Source organism: Chrysochloris asiatica, unplaced genomic scaffold, assembly GCF_000296735.1.
Source record: "Chrysochloris asiatica unplaced genomic scaffold, ChrAsi1.0 scaffold00019, whole genome shotgun sequence".
In the NCBI taxonomy this organism is placed as follows: Eukaryota; Metazoa; Chordata; class Mammalia; order Afrosoricida; family Chrysochloridae; genus Chrysochloris; species Chrysochloris asiatica.
Window position 1 is genome coordinate 10,287,774 of NW_006408537.1, and position 14,582 is coordinate 10,302,355.

The window sequence follows — 14,582 nt, forward strand, 5'->3', positions numbered from 1 at the left end:
CTACCAGCGCTCCTTTTCACTCAGAGTAGTGTCTTCAAACTACACCCATTTTGTACTATGTAACCTACCTACTGACTCCGTAGCGTTCCATTGTATGTATATGCCTCATTTTGCTTATCCACTCATCTGTTAATGGGCATTTAGATTGCTTCCACCTTTGGGCTATTGTGAAGAGTGCTACAAGTCTCTTTTTGAATCTCTGCTTTCAAGTCTTTTGGCTATATGAACAATGTCCCAAACACATACATATTTGCATATATTCTTAGTACTATATGAAATAGGTTTAGCCTCTAGGCTCAGATAATTTTAAACAGGTTTTGCACTTATAGGAATAGTTGGTGGGGGCATTTACAAACTTTATGGGATGTAGGACTATTCCTCATAGTGTAGGACTACCTGAAGCATCCCTGCTTGCCAAATGCTAATAGCACCTTATAGTCATTGTGACTATTGAAAACACCTCACAGCTTCTCTTTGGTGGCAATATTGCTCCTATTGATGATTACTGATGTGTTGCTTACGTTAACCTTTTTGATGAGGAGTGGGGAAGCTTGGAGAACCATGACACCTATACAAATCTGAATAGATGACTGTGGATTATTTGCAGAGATGAGGTTTGGACCATGACCTCTTAACTCTTACTAGAGTGCTCTCTTATAAATCCTCTATTTCACTGATTTTTAAGATTCTTGGGAAGACTGGCTTTGACCATTGGGCCAATCAGCAATTTGAGGATATTTTGTGAAGGATATAGGGTACACAAAAAAATGTTATAAGCAAAAAACACTCATTGTTTTTAAACCCCTTTTATTATAGTAATGTAAATCCCTTCCCAAAATTCTGAAGTAGGTTTAGACTTTTTGCTTAGAGCTTAAAGGTTTCAAAGCACCTCACCCTGCTTTAGTTTAGGAGAATCAAAGGAATACTTCAAAGATCTCAAGTTTGAAAAATATCAGGAAGTCCTACTTGTAGAATACTTCAAAGCAATCACAGATGAATCAGGAGAGATTTGTGTGGAGTATTAGGATCCGAATATATTTTTCCTGAAATTCACATAAGCTACTAAATTCAGCTGTATTAGCATTTTTATAAATTCTCTCACATCTCCAGTTTTTCAGCATCACCTGAAGTCATAGTCTTTACCCCAACTTTAATGATGAGACATCTGTCAAGTCTTACAGACTTCTGAGATGCCTACTTTTCATCCATTTGCTCTCTGCTTCTCTTATAGGTGGAAAGTAAGAGTTTGTCTAAAATATTTTTCTTTTTCTCTGCCTCTCTTTTTATAGGCAACTTCAGATTTGCATCTTATCACTCTTCTCTCAAGAAAGTTGATATTCTGTTGGCATTCAATAATTCTTTATTGTTATAAGTGCTGTAGAGTCAGTTCTAACTCAGAGACCCTATGTAGGGTTTTTGAGGAGTGGCTTGTGGAATTGAACTACCAACCTTGCTGTTAGCAGTACAGTGCTTATCCTAAAGCGCCACACCAGGAGTTCTCAAAACAAATGTGTTGTTAGTTACTGCTCAGGATAGGTTAGTTTGCAAACGCCATTTTATTTTCTAGTAACTGTTTCACTGGCCTATTTCACTGCACACAAAGTAGAGCAATTCAGCATCTATTAGAGTGGAGGCTTGCCCACTTGATCCCTGCATCAGTGGATCCCACCACAAGGAGTCCTTGCCAGGGAGGTGCTGCCCACCACAGACAGGTTGACTTTGATTTTCTCTAACTTATGCCTTGGAGATATGGGAAATTGTAAACAACAGCTATCATCTTTCTGTTCCTCTCTGTTTAGCATTGCCCTCTGGGATTTAATTTGTCTATGTAGCTGTAGGACTTAATTTGTCTTTTTAATTCAACAAGCATATGTTTGAATGCTTGCTTAATTCATACAAGAGTATGTCTGAATGTTTGCTTAAATGCAAGTCTCCTCTCTTGTCATATATGTGACCATAGCTTATATGAAAATATTTTCGTTCTTTGCTTTTATATGCTTTTGAAAGTTTGTGCAAATATGATTTCAGTTTCAATTATTTGCCTAGTATTTTTATGAAGCACCTCCATTGGCCCAAACCTCATATTGTTATTATTAAGTGCCGTTGAGTCACATCCTACTCAGTGACCCTGTATAGAGTTTCTGAAGAGCAGCTGGTGGGTTTGGACTGCCAATTTTGTGGCTCCCAGTCCAGTGCTGATCCTACAGCACTGCACCAGGAGTCCAAACCTCATATGTTGCTGTTGTTGTTAAGTGCCATTGAGTCAATTCCTACCCTTAGCCACCCTGTATAGGGTTCCTAAGGGGCAACTGGTGAGCTTGAACAACCAACCTTGCAGTTCAAACGGCTTTGCAGTCTGATGCATTAGCCCACAGTGCCACACCAGGACTCCAAACCTCATATGCTGTTGTTGTTGTTAAGTGCTGTCGAGTTGATTCTGACAAATAGCTTCCTTGTACAGGGTGTCCGAGGCTGTAAATATTTATGGTAGCAGAAAGCCTCATCTTTCTCCTGTGGAACAGCTGGTAATTTCGAACTGCTGACCTTGTTTGCAGCCTGATTTGTAACCACTGCACTACCAGAGCTCCTTCTAAATCGCATATTGTTCACAGTAACTATAAAGATGGCTTACAGGAGTACTGGAAAGTTCCCTGACTTCTTTTCTGCCCCCCTTTACTCTTCTCCCCCAAACCCAAAGCTTCCCCCCCCCTTAATACCATATAATGATTGTGATTATTCTATGACTTGGGAATAATTTATGTGACTCATTTTTTTTTAATTAAAATTTATGACTATTATTTGGTTGTACATTAGTATAAATTGTGCTGTAATTTCAGGTGAACAAGTTTTGATGGGAAGGGGTGGAAATTTGAAGACTCTGGTTACTTCGATGAAAGCATATCTCTTGGGTAAAGAAGGAAGCACTGCTGTTGGAGGAAACCAGGGATATCCAAGCCATCTAGAACAGAATGTTCTGATCACAATATAACCTTTTGTTGGTTTAGAGATCTGTTGCTAGAATTGTGGTTCTCATCTTGTAATGGGAGTTGTCTCTAAGACACGAGAAATCTGTGGTCTAACTGCTTTATTTAAAGGTTGGTTGTTTAGAGTTTCAGTGTGTGCTGGTTTAGGTTAGAGGACATCACTTAGCATATCAGAATAACAATAACGTTGAATGTTTTTCATAATCCAGGCCTGGAGTTGGAAACAATGTGTGAAAAGAAAGAATAATACAATTTTGGACTTGTGTAAATATATCCTTGTATAAATGGACTACTAATGAAATGGCAGAGGTTTGAACCTACCTGGCAACTCTTTGGGAGAAAGACTTGGAAATTGGCTCCTGTAAAGATGATAGCCTAGAAAACCTTATGAGGCAGGTCTGTTCTGTCACAGAAGGTCACTAGGAGTCAAAATTGCCTTGACAGCACCTGACCAAAAAAATGACTTCTTGTTAATGATGTTGACAGTCTAGTTGGTGAGCCTGGCTTCAAATCCTGACTATGAACTTAGTAATTGTGTGATCTTGAGCAAATTATGTCCTTGTACTTACCTTTCCTATAAAATGGGGATAATACTGAGATCTACTTAAAAAGATTATTGTAAGGATTACATTTAAGAATATAAGAGAAACATTTAGCATAATTTGTAGACATTTGTAGGTACTCAAGAAATGTTACATTTAAGCAACCCTTTATGATTTCATTTAACTTCAATTCACAGATTGAATTGTATCTTCCTAAAAATATGTGCTGTAAATCCTATCTTCTATGCCTATAGTTATAATTTCATTTGGTAATGTGTTGTCTTTATTATGTTAATGATGAAAGATCACTGTAGGGCGTGCTTTATGCCAATCGCTTTTGAAATATATTATTGTTGTTGTTCAGTGTCAACTCATAATGACCCTGTGTACAGTTAGTTTGTGGAAGTCCTAGTGTGGCACTGTAGGATAAAGCACTGGAGTGCAAGGTCGGTTTGAATCATAAGACTGGCACTTCAAACTCACCAGCCACTTCTTGGAAACCCTATACAGGGTCGCTTTGAATTGGAACCAATTCAGTGGCACTAAATAAATAGCAACCACATAGGCTATAAATCTTTGTAGGAGCAGAAAGCCTCATTTTTCTCTTTGGAACAGCTGGTGGACTCAAACCATCGACCTTGTGAATCACAGTCCAGTGCTTATCTTACAGAGTCACTGCACTCCCTTTTGAGATAAAAAGGGGTTAAATAAGCAAGAGAGAGAAGCAGAGATGGGGAAGAGAGATGCTAAGACAAATGAAGACCTTCCAGAAGCAGATCAGAAGCAACAAGGACCTTCCACCAGAGCTAAGAGAAAAAGAGAGAAATTTAGAGTCAGCACCCTTAATTTGGACTTCTAGGCTACTAAACTGTGCGAAAGTAACTTTCTGTTTCTTAAAGTCACTCCCTTGTGTTTCTGTTAGAGCAGCACCAGGTAACTAAGACAATTGTTAATATCACCTAAAGATTACAGTAAAACCTGAGAAAGGAAGGACCCATGCAAGGCCATAACCTGCCAGACAAGGGAAACTGAAATAGTTTCCATGAAAATGAGTGGTAAAAAAGTGGTAAGACTGTACCACCCAGTGAAACATGAAACACATGTGAGGCCCCAAAACACGAGGCAATCCCATCAACTTTGGGCTCTCACCATGTTCAGTGCTTTGTGATAGTTTCTCTAAAGAGTCCATCCTCAGATACAAGGCAGTTCTACACTGCTCTATAGGTTCTCTATGAGTCTGAATTGACTCTATGAATACAAGTTTGCTTGTTTATATTCACTCCAGGATTTTATAACACCACTTTTCTGTCAGTTTGACATACTGTTGTGGTTTGCATGTTGCTGTGATACTGAAAGCTATGCCACCAGTATTTTAAATACCAGCAGGGACACCCATGGTGGACAGGTCCCAGTGGAGCTTCCAGACCAAGACAGAATATGAAGGAAAGGCAGACCACTTCTGAATGCTTAACCACTAAAAACCTTAAGAATAGCAACAAAACATTGTCAGATACAGTGCAGGAAGATGAGATCTTTCCACTGAAAGGCACTCAAAATACAACTGGGGAATACCTGCATCCTCAAAATAGAGTTGGTCATAAAGACAAGGATGGAAAAACTTTTGGAACCTTCATTTGCTGATGGGGCACAACTAAAAATGAGAAGAAATTGATGTAAGCATTCATTAATAAATTGAACATGGAAAGTCTGAAGTATGAATATAAGAAAATTGGACATAAAAATGAAATGAAATGCATAAAGGTCAATGTCCTAGGCATTAGTAAGTTGAAATGAACGGGTATTGACCATTTTTAATCTGACAATCATATGGTTTAATAAGCTGGGAATAACAAAATGAAGAGGATTGGTGTCACATTTTTCATCAAAAACAACATTTCAAGATCTATCGTAATGTACAATCCCATCTGTAATAGGATAGTATCCTTATACCTACTGGAAGACCAGTTAATACTACTATTATTCAAATTTACACACCAACAACTAAACCAAATAATGATATTATTGTAGAATTATACCAACTTCTTGTGAGGTTTTTTGCTCCTGTGTAGAATTATAGCCTCAGAAACCCTATACAGGATTGCCATGATTTAGAACTGATACCATGGCACACAACCACCACAAAAACCAACTTATTCAGTCTGAAATTGATCAAACATGCGATCAAGATGCATTGATAATTATTGGTGATTGAAATGCAAAATTTGTAAACAAAGAGGAAAGATCGGTAGTTGGAAAATATGGCCTTGGTAATTGAAATGATGCTGGAGATCGCATGATAGAATTTTGAAAGACCAACTACTTATTCATTTCATATACCTTTTAAAACAGCATAAAAGGTGACTATACACATGGATCTCATCAGATGGAATTCAAAGGAATCAAATTAACTACATCTATGAATAGACCATCAATTGCTCATGTGTAAGGTCAGGCGGAAGCTGAAGAAAATTAAAACAAACCCATGAAATTAAAAATATGACCTTAAATATGTTCCACCTGAATTTAGAGACTATATCAAGAACATGTTTGATGTATTAGAAACTAGTGACCAAAGACCAGAAGAGCTGTGGGATCACATCATACAGAAAGAAATAAAAAGTCATTTAAAAAGACAGGAAAGAAAGAAAAGACCAGTGAATGGAAGAAATGAGAAAGTAAATGAACTGAAGAGAAAATTTCAAAGAACACCTAAAGAAGACAAAGTCAAATATAATTAAATGTGCAAAGACCTGGAGTTATAAAACCAAAAGGGAAGAAAACACTCAGCATTTCTTAAACTGAAAGAACTCAAGAAAAAATTCAAGCATAAGGTTGCAATATTGAGGTATCCTATGGGGAAAATTTTGAATGATGCAGAAAGCATCAAAAGAAGATGGAAGGAGTACACAGAGTCACTGTACCAAAAGAAATGGTCAATGTTAAACAATTTCAAGAGGTAGCATAAGATTAACAAACAATGGTACTGAAAGAAGAGGTCAAAGCTGCACTGAAGGCAATGGTGAAAAACAAGTGTCCAGGAATTGATGGAATACAATTAAAATCTTTCAACAAACGGATGCAGAACTTGAGGCACTCATTCATCTATACCAAAAAATTTGGAAGAGATCCCAGTTAACTGATTGGAAAAGATCCATATCTGTGCTTATTCCAAAGAAAGATGATTCAACTCAATGTGGAAACCATGGAGCAATATAAATATCATAAAAATTTGCCAAAGATAATTTAAAGATGGCTGCAACAAGAATGGCTGCAACATCAACAGAGAAGTGTCAGAAATTCAAGCTGGATTCAGAAGAGAATGTGGAAGGAGGTATATCACTACTGATGTCGGATCTTGGCTGAAAGCAGAAAATACCAGAAAGATGATTACTTGTGTTTTATTGACTACACAAAGGCTTTTGACTGTATGGAATATGACAAGCAATGGATAACATTGTGAAGAATGGGTATTTCAGAACACTTAATTGTGCTCATGAGAACACTACACATAGACCAAGAGGATGTTGTTAGAACTAAGGCAGGGGAAAATGAATGGTTTAAAATAAGGAAGGGTGTCCACCAGGGTTGTATCTTTTCATCAAACTTATTCAATCTATATGCTGAACAAATAATATGAAAAACTGGATTATATGAAAAAGACCATGACATCAGAATTGGAGGAAGATTCATTAACAACCTGTGATATGCAGGAAGCAAAGAGGACTTAAATAGGTAATGATGAAGATTAAAGACTATAGACTTCAGCATGAATTGCATCTCAATGTAAAGAAAACAAAATCCTCACAATTGGAAAAATAAATTACATCATGATAAATAGACAAATGATTTAAGTTGTTCAAGATTTCAGTTTACTTGCATCCAGAATCTACTTTTATGGAAGCAGCAGTCAAGAAATGAAATAATGCAAATCTGGTACAAAAGACCTCTTTAAAGTGTTTAAGAACAAATATATCAGTTTGAGGACTAAGGTGTGCTTAACCCAAGTCAGGGTATTTTTAAGCTCTTCATATACATTTGAAAGTTGAACAGTGAATATGGAAGACTGTCAAAGAATTGGTGCATTTGAATGAAGGTGATGGAGAAGAATATTAAAAGTACCATGGATTGGCAGAAGAAGAAACAAATGTATCTTGGAATAAATGCAGCCAAAATTCTCCTTAGAAGGGAGGATATCAAGACTTTTTCTCTTATACTTGGAACATGTTATCAGGAGGAATGAGTCTCTGGAGAAGGGCATCATACTTGGTAAAATGGAAGGTCAATGAAAAAGAGGAAGACCCCCTAAGAGATGGATTGACATTGTAGCAAAAACAATAGTCTCAAATGTAACAACAATTGTGAGGATGACGTAATACTAGGTAGGATTTCATTCTGTTGAGCATTAGGTTGTTATGAGTCGAAACTGATTAAACAGCACCTAACAACATGTGGCTCTGTGAGTTAATGTGCCAGACTGCAAAGCCGTTTGAACTGCAATGTCGGCAGTTCAAGCTCACCAGCTGCTCCTTGGAAACCCTATACAGGATTGCTATGGGTTGTAATCAACTCGATGGCACTTAACAACAACAACAACGACAAGTATTTTATCTGCCTTTTCACAATCTAATATTTAGTGATAGTTTTCTGAATATGTCATTCTAGAGAATTGTTTGTCCTTTCTGGGAAGTGGCATCATAATTTGGCAATACCATACAGATGTGGTTTGTTTTTCATATTAGCTGCTAATAATCTACACGGTCATAAAAGAGATGAAAACAATGACAAAACACAGGTGGAGTTTACAATTTTTTTCTTTAAAGTTTGAAACACAAAGTGTGCCAACTATTTTTATACAGGCATTCATCTTTTGTTTATCGCTGAAGTAGCTTTACAAAAAGGCATCTTCCAAACAACTCTTTGTTAGATCTTTAAAGTTATTGGTTTCTTTAAAGTTAATCAACATTTGCTGTTCTACCAAATATTTCCAAATTGGTTTTTTTAGGCCTGGCCCCTGAAACCTTGTTAACATGTCCGATTTGTATTTCTTAATTAACTCTGTTATTAAAAGGGCTTGTAGTAAACACAAGTTGAGGTGGCTGCCTTGCTTGCTCATGATACTTTCCCTGATGGTCAAGAATAAGCTACTCTCCTTCTTTGGGTAATGGACTCCACACCCCACCACACTGAACAGTCACAGTGCCTCCTTCCCAGCTTACAACCCCCTAAGTGATTGATCAAAATAGTGTTAACAACACCCTAACAGGATCAATTTTACCTGAGAGTTTTGCAAACTTGAAAAGGAATTCTTATTTTCATTTTTTAATATCACTTGCCAACAATAGTAAGACACTAGCCTGGAGGTGCCTCTAGTCATACTTCTAACCACCTGGTGACACCTAGCTTGAGAGAAATAAAGATGGATTTTATAAAGGATGCTAGCATCTGGATGGCGTTTTAGTCTCTGGATCCACTATGTGAGGCCATATTCTAGCCTGCATTAATGCGCTGTTTAGGATGAAGCTGGACTGAGTTGTTTTTCTATCATTTGAAAGTCAAATGTTCTCACCAATAGACCCTTTAACCTTTAACCTCTAAGTGAAAAAAGTGTAAGTATTTTTAACTTAATCCTTACTTGAAATTTGAGATTGAGAACTCCTATGTTAGAATTTAGCTAGTTGAGAGCAGAAAAGTTTTACAACTTTTGTGAAACACGTTTATTATTACTCTGATAGATTAAATATGGTGGCAGTATCACAATGTATGGCAAGTTTAAATGCAGTGTAGGGATCAGATGTAATAGGTTCAAATCCTCACAACTACTTATTATCTAAGGAGCCCTGGAAACTTAGTGTGTTACAAATTGGGCTACTAACCACAAGGTCAGCAGTTCAAATCTACCAACCACTCCAGGAGAGAAAGGAGGCTTCCTGCCACCGTATAGACTTACATCCTCAGAAATCCTATAAAGGATCACTGTGAGTGATGGCATACAACCACCATCACTTATTCCCTAGGTGATCTTGGGCCTGCTATTTACATTTTCCTTTGTAAAATGAAAATTAAGGCAATCTCATTATATAGTTGTAAGGAGTAAATGGCGTAATGAATAAAGCAGAGCTTAATAGGTTGTATTTTCCAAGACAAATGTGACCCAGTATCTTTCTTCCTTTTTTGTTGGCAACCTATTCTGCTGCAAAATATTTGTGGTGTGTGTGTATTTGCGGGGGAGGTAGATCAGAATGATGCTGATCTCCACAGTTGACCTATGATCTTTGCAGAAGACCACAAGACTTTTATATTACACCTGGTTTTTTGTTGACTGGATTCTTCACTGTTAATGAAGCCCTAAACCTCTGAGCCAACACACTTGTCCTGATTTTCCCATCATAACATATTCCCTAATACCTGCTTTCTATAGCATTGTACATTGTCTGCTTCTTATGCAAGAGTGTTCCTGGATGCAGAGATAGAACTGCTGAAAATAGACTTACATTTTGCTGAATCTAAACTCCCAGGCAGTTTAACAGTTAATCATCACTTTAGTCTGTTTCCAGTTCTCTTTTGTTGCTATTGATCCCCAATTTGTTGTGAAGTGCCTTTCAGTTGGTTCTGACCAATAGGGACCCTGTATAGGCTTTCCAAGGAGCAGCTGGTGAGCTTTAACCGCCAACCTTCCAGTTCAAATGGCTTTGCAGTCTGGCGCATTAATCCACAGCGCCACACCAGGACTCCCCTTGATCCGCAATACCAGCCCGAATTAAGGAATGTGTTCAGTTTTCCTTCCCTTATGTCTTGCTAGGACTGCGTAGTTAACAGGAAGCACCATCCTCCTCCATTCTTGGTTTTCAATCAACACCAATTCCATTATTATCAGATTGCATTCAAGGTTTATGTTTCTCTTTGATGTTTTGAATCCGCTAGACCCTGACACATTTCATATACTAATAAATAAATGGTTGTTGTTGGTCAGTGTCATCCAGTCGGTTCTGACTCATAGTGACCCTGTATAGGGTCTCCAAGGAGCAGCTGGTGGGTTTGAACCATTGACCTTGTGGCTAGCAGTCCAGTACTTATCCTACAGCACCACCCCAGGGCTCCAAATAAATGATGTGGTGCTGTAGGATAAGCACTGGACTATTAACCACAAGGTCAATGGTTCAACACACTAGATGTTCCTTGTTATTGTTATTGTTGTTGTTAAGTGCCGTGGAGTTGGTTCCGACTCATAGCGACCCTGCACAGGGTTCCCGATGTTGTAAATCTTTACGGGAGCAGAACGCCTCTTCTTTCTCCCGCGGAACCACTGATAGTTTCGAACTGCTGACCTTGCGGTTCACAGCCCGATTCTTAACCACTATAGAGTTCAACTCCACGGCACTTAACAACAAAAACAACAGTTATTAAAAGGAGACCTGCTGGTGCTGTGGGTTAAACATTGAGTTGCTAACCACAAAGTCAGAGGTTCAACCCACCAGCCAGTCTGAGGAGAAGAATGAAGGTTGTCTGTTCCTTTAAAGTCAAAAAGTCTCTGAAGTAAAGACCAGTTCTATTCTGTCCTTATAAGGTTGCTATGAGTTAGAATTGACTTGATGGCAGTGTATTTTATTTGGTTCCTAATTATCAATGGACTTCTTTGGTAGAAGAGTTAAGTACTCAACTATTAGTTGAAGGTCTGGACTCACCTAGAAGCACTTGGGAAAACAACTTCCTGATCTGCTTTCAAAAGGTCACAATCTTGGAAACCTTGTGAGCATTTCTACTCTGCACACATGTAGCTGCCATGAGTTGGATTTGACTTGATGACAACTAGCAACAACAAAAACAGGATTATTAAAAAATTCTTTCTGAAATAGGTCTTCAAGTATGGCTTGTATCTAATATCAGTCAAATGTTTGTCTCAGTTTATGTTATATAGTGAGTGTATAGTATATCTTTCTATGCATAAAAATATTAAAACATCTTTACCATCAGAATACAACAACAATAATAATATTTTGATGCATGTCACGAAGTAGCCCTTGTTTGTAATAATGAACTTCATATGTTTAATATACTAGGGTTTATGGAGATTGGTCTGTAACACAGATTGTATGTAAGAAGGATGTTCATAACCCAAGGACTGCCTGTAATTATTACCATCATAATTGTGTTGTCCAGGATACATTTAAGGCAATAGATAAACTGATAGGTTACCTCCTTGCTTACCAGATTCAGTTCTAGTCATCTGGTTTGTGAGGTGTATCTTGCTCTCCAGGGAGCGTGGTGGCTCCATGTGATAAGTACTGGACTGTGAACCACAAGGCCCACGGTTCAAACCCACCAGCCATTCCATCAGAGAAACATGAGGCTTTCTGCTCCTGTGAAGATTTAAAGCTTCAGAAACCCTATAAAGAGTCACTATGACTTAGAACTGATTCAACAGCACTTAACAACAACAAATTTGCTCTTCAAATCATGTGTACCCCATCGGAAGCAACTTAGTCAATCAAGAAGAATTATCTTTCTTCACAGAGGTGGACCCTTCTTTGGGCAAGAGTATATGAGTTATTTTTATATTTCTCAGACTTCCAAACAAGCTTTCACAATTCATTGCAGTTATTTCTACAGTAAAAATGTAATACAATGTCGTCATTAGATCACTAAATCAACATGTAGACTATAATGCACAGAGACTATTAATAAGCCTAGCAATTAATTCTAACATGTTTTGTGTTCTTAGTCAGAAAGAATAACAGTCCATTGTGATGGTTCTCCTCAGAAATGTTTAGTTCAAAACTGATTTTATTATTGCCTTTTGAAACACTTGGAATATTTGGATGAACAGGCAATTAGTAAAATGCCCTTGCCATACTGACAATAAACTTTGAAGAAGAGTTTTCACCTGCTTTGAAGAATCTTTTTTCCTGATGATAATGTGTAAGTAATTCAAGTTGTAATTTCCAATGGTGCTATAGCCTAGCTATTACTTTAACATGAAAGAAAAAAAAAGGAAACTGTTGATCAGAGCCATCTATCAGAATAGCTGAAGTCAAGTGTTCAAAGAGGAAGAAGTCTTTTTAGTGAATAAGCCATTTTACTTCAATTATACTGTGTTTTATCTGAGGTAATTATGTATTAAGAAGTACTATATTGGATGTTAAAGTTTTAGCGCTCCTAGACATACATTCTTAGACATATATTGGAGTTAATGCACTGGACTGCAATGTCAGTTTGAACCACAAGGTTGGCGGTTCAAGTTCATCAGCCACTCCTCGGAAACCATATACAGGGTTGCTATGTCTGGTGCTGTAGGTTAATGCACCAGACTGCAAAAGCCATTTGAACTGGAAGGTTGGCGGTTCAAGCTCATCAGCTGCTCCTTGGAGTCCTTAGATAGGGTTGCTATGGGCTGTAACAGACTCGATGGCATTTAACAACAACAACAGACATACACTGAAGTCATTTTGGACAGTTGTAGGCTGTGCAATGGACTACTAAACGCAAGTTCAGCAGCTCAAACCCACCAATGGCTCCTTGGAAACCCTATATAGGGTCACTATGAGTTGGAACCCACTCAATAGCATGTCACAACAATAACAAGGCATACATGGAGGAGAAAACTGAAAGTGCCATGGGCTGCCAAAAGAACCAATAGATCCATTTTGGAAGAAGTGCAGCCAGAGTGCTCCTCAGAGGCCAAGATGGCCAAACTTTGTCTCTCATACTTTGGACATATTGTCAGGAGAGACCAGTCACTAGAGAAGGATATCATGTTTGGTAAGGTGGAAAGCCAAAAAAAAAAAGAGGAAGACCCCCAACAAGATGGATTGGCCAAGTGGCAGCATCGGTTGACTCAAGTATGGCAACAGTAGTGAGGTTGGCCCAGGATTGGGCAGTGTTTAGTTCTGCTGTACATAAGGTCGCTATGAGTCGGTACTGACCAGATGGCACCTAACAACAACCTTTCTGAGTCTTTCTTTCCCCTTTCCCCTAATGGTGAAAGTAGGTATTACATGTATAAATTACCTTGATTGTCATCTATTAACACCTATTGGATTGAAGAGTGTGCTAGCCATGGGTCTTAGTTATTGAATGCTCCTATAACAAAAACACCACAGTGGATGTCTGTTACAACCAGAAATTTATTCTCTCAGAGCTTTGGAGGTCAGAAATCCAAATTCAGATCACTGTCTCTGGAGCAAGATCCTTGTCTCATTTTAGCATCTGTAGGTCCAGCATTCTTTGGAGATCTCCATAGGTCTTGGCATCAATCTTCTTCTGTTTAAGGAGCTTCACAATGTAGGGACTCAGGTTCAAAGGATGCACTCCACTCCAGGCTCACCTCTGTTAATGGTGGTAGGTTCTTCTCTCTCTGCTCAAATCTCTCTCCTTTTATCTCTTATAAGATAAAAGATGCTGTGTGCCACACCTTTGGGAATCTCCCATAAATTAGATCAGACTATATCCCATCCTTAATCCTCTTATTGGTTTATCACATCAAATTATAACTAAAGTACTGAGAATTCTGGCCCAGTCCAGTTAACACAAAACCTTAACTATCATACTGTGGTATGAATTTAGAAAAACGATGCATTATAAACATCACTTTGAGCAGAAGTATATTGAAGTGAAGATAATGATGACAAGGAAATGTGATACTGGCATCAGCCCAGGAGGTAACCGAGATACCTCAGGAGGTGAGATATTTTGGTATGACAGGTAGGTTTCCCAAACAACTTACTAAGTACACCATCATATTTGACTCAAATTGGGCAAGATTTACCTTAGGCTATTTAAAGAAGGCTAGACTTGTATGTGGAGTCTTGGTGTGGTACTGTAGAGATAAGCATCGAACTGCTAACCACAAGATCAGCAGTTTAAACCCATCTGCTGCTCTTGGAAACCCTATACAGTCAGAACCAAATCAAAGACATTTAACAACAGTAGACTTATATATCTTTTGTAACAAGCTTGTTTTTCATAAATTTTTTTTATAAAACATTGTGAAGAATGAGTATTCCAGAACACTAGATGGTGTTCATGAGAAACCTGTACATAGACCAAGAGGCAGTCATGC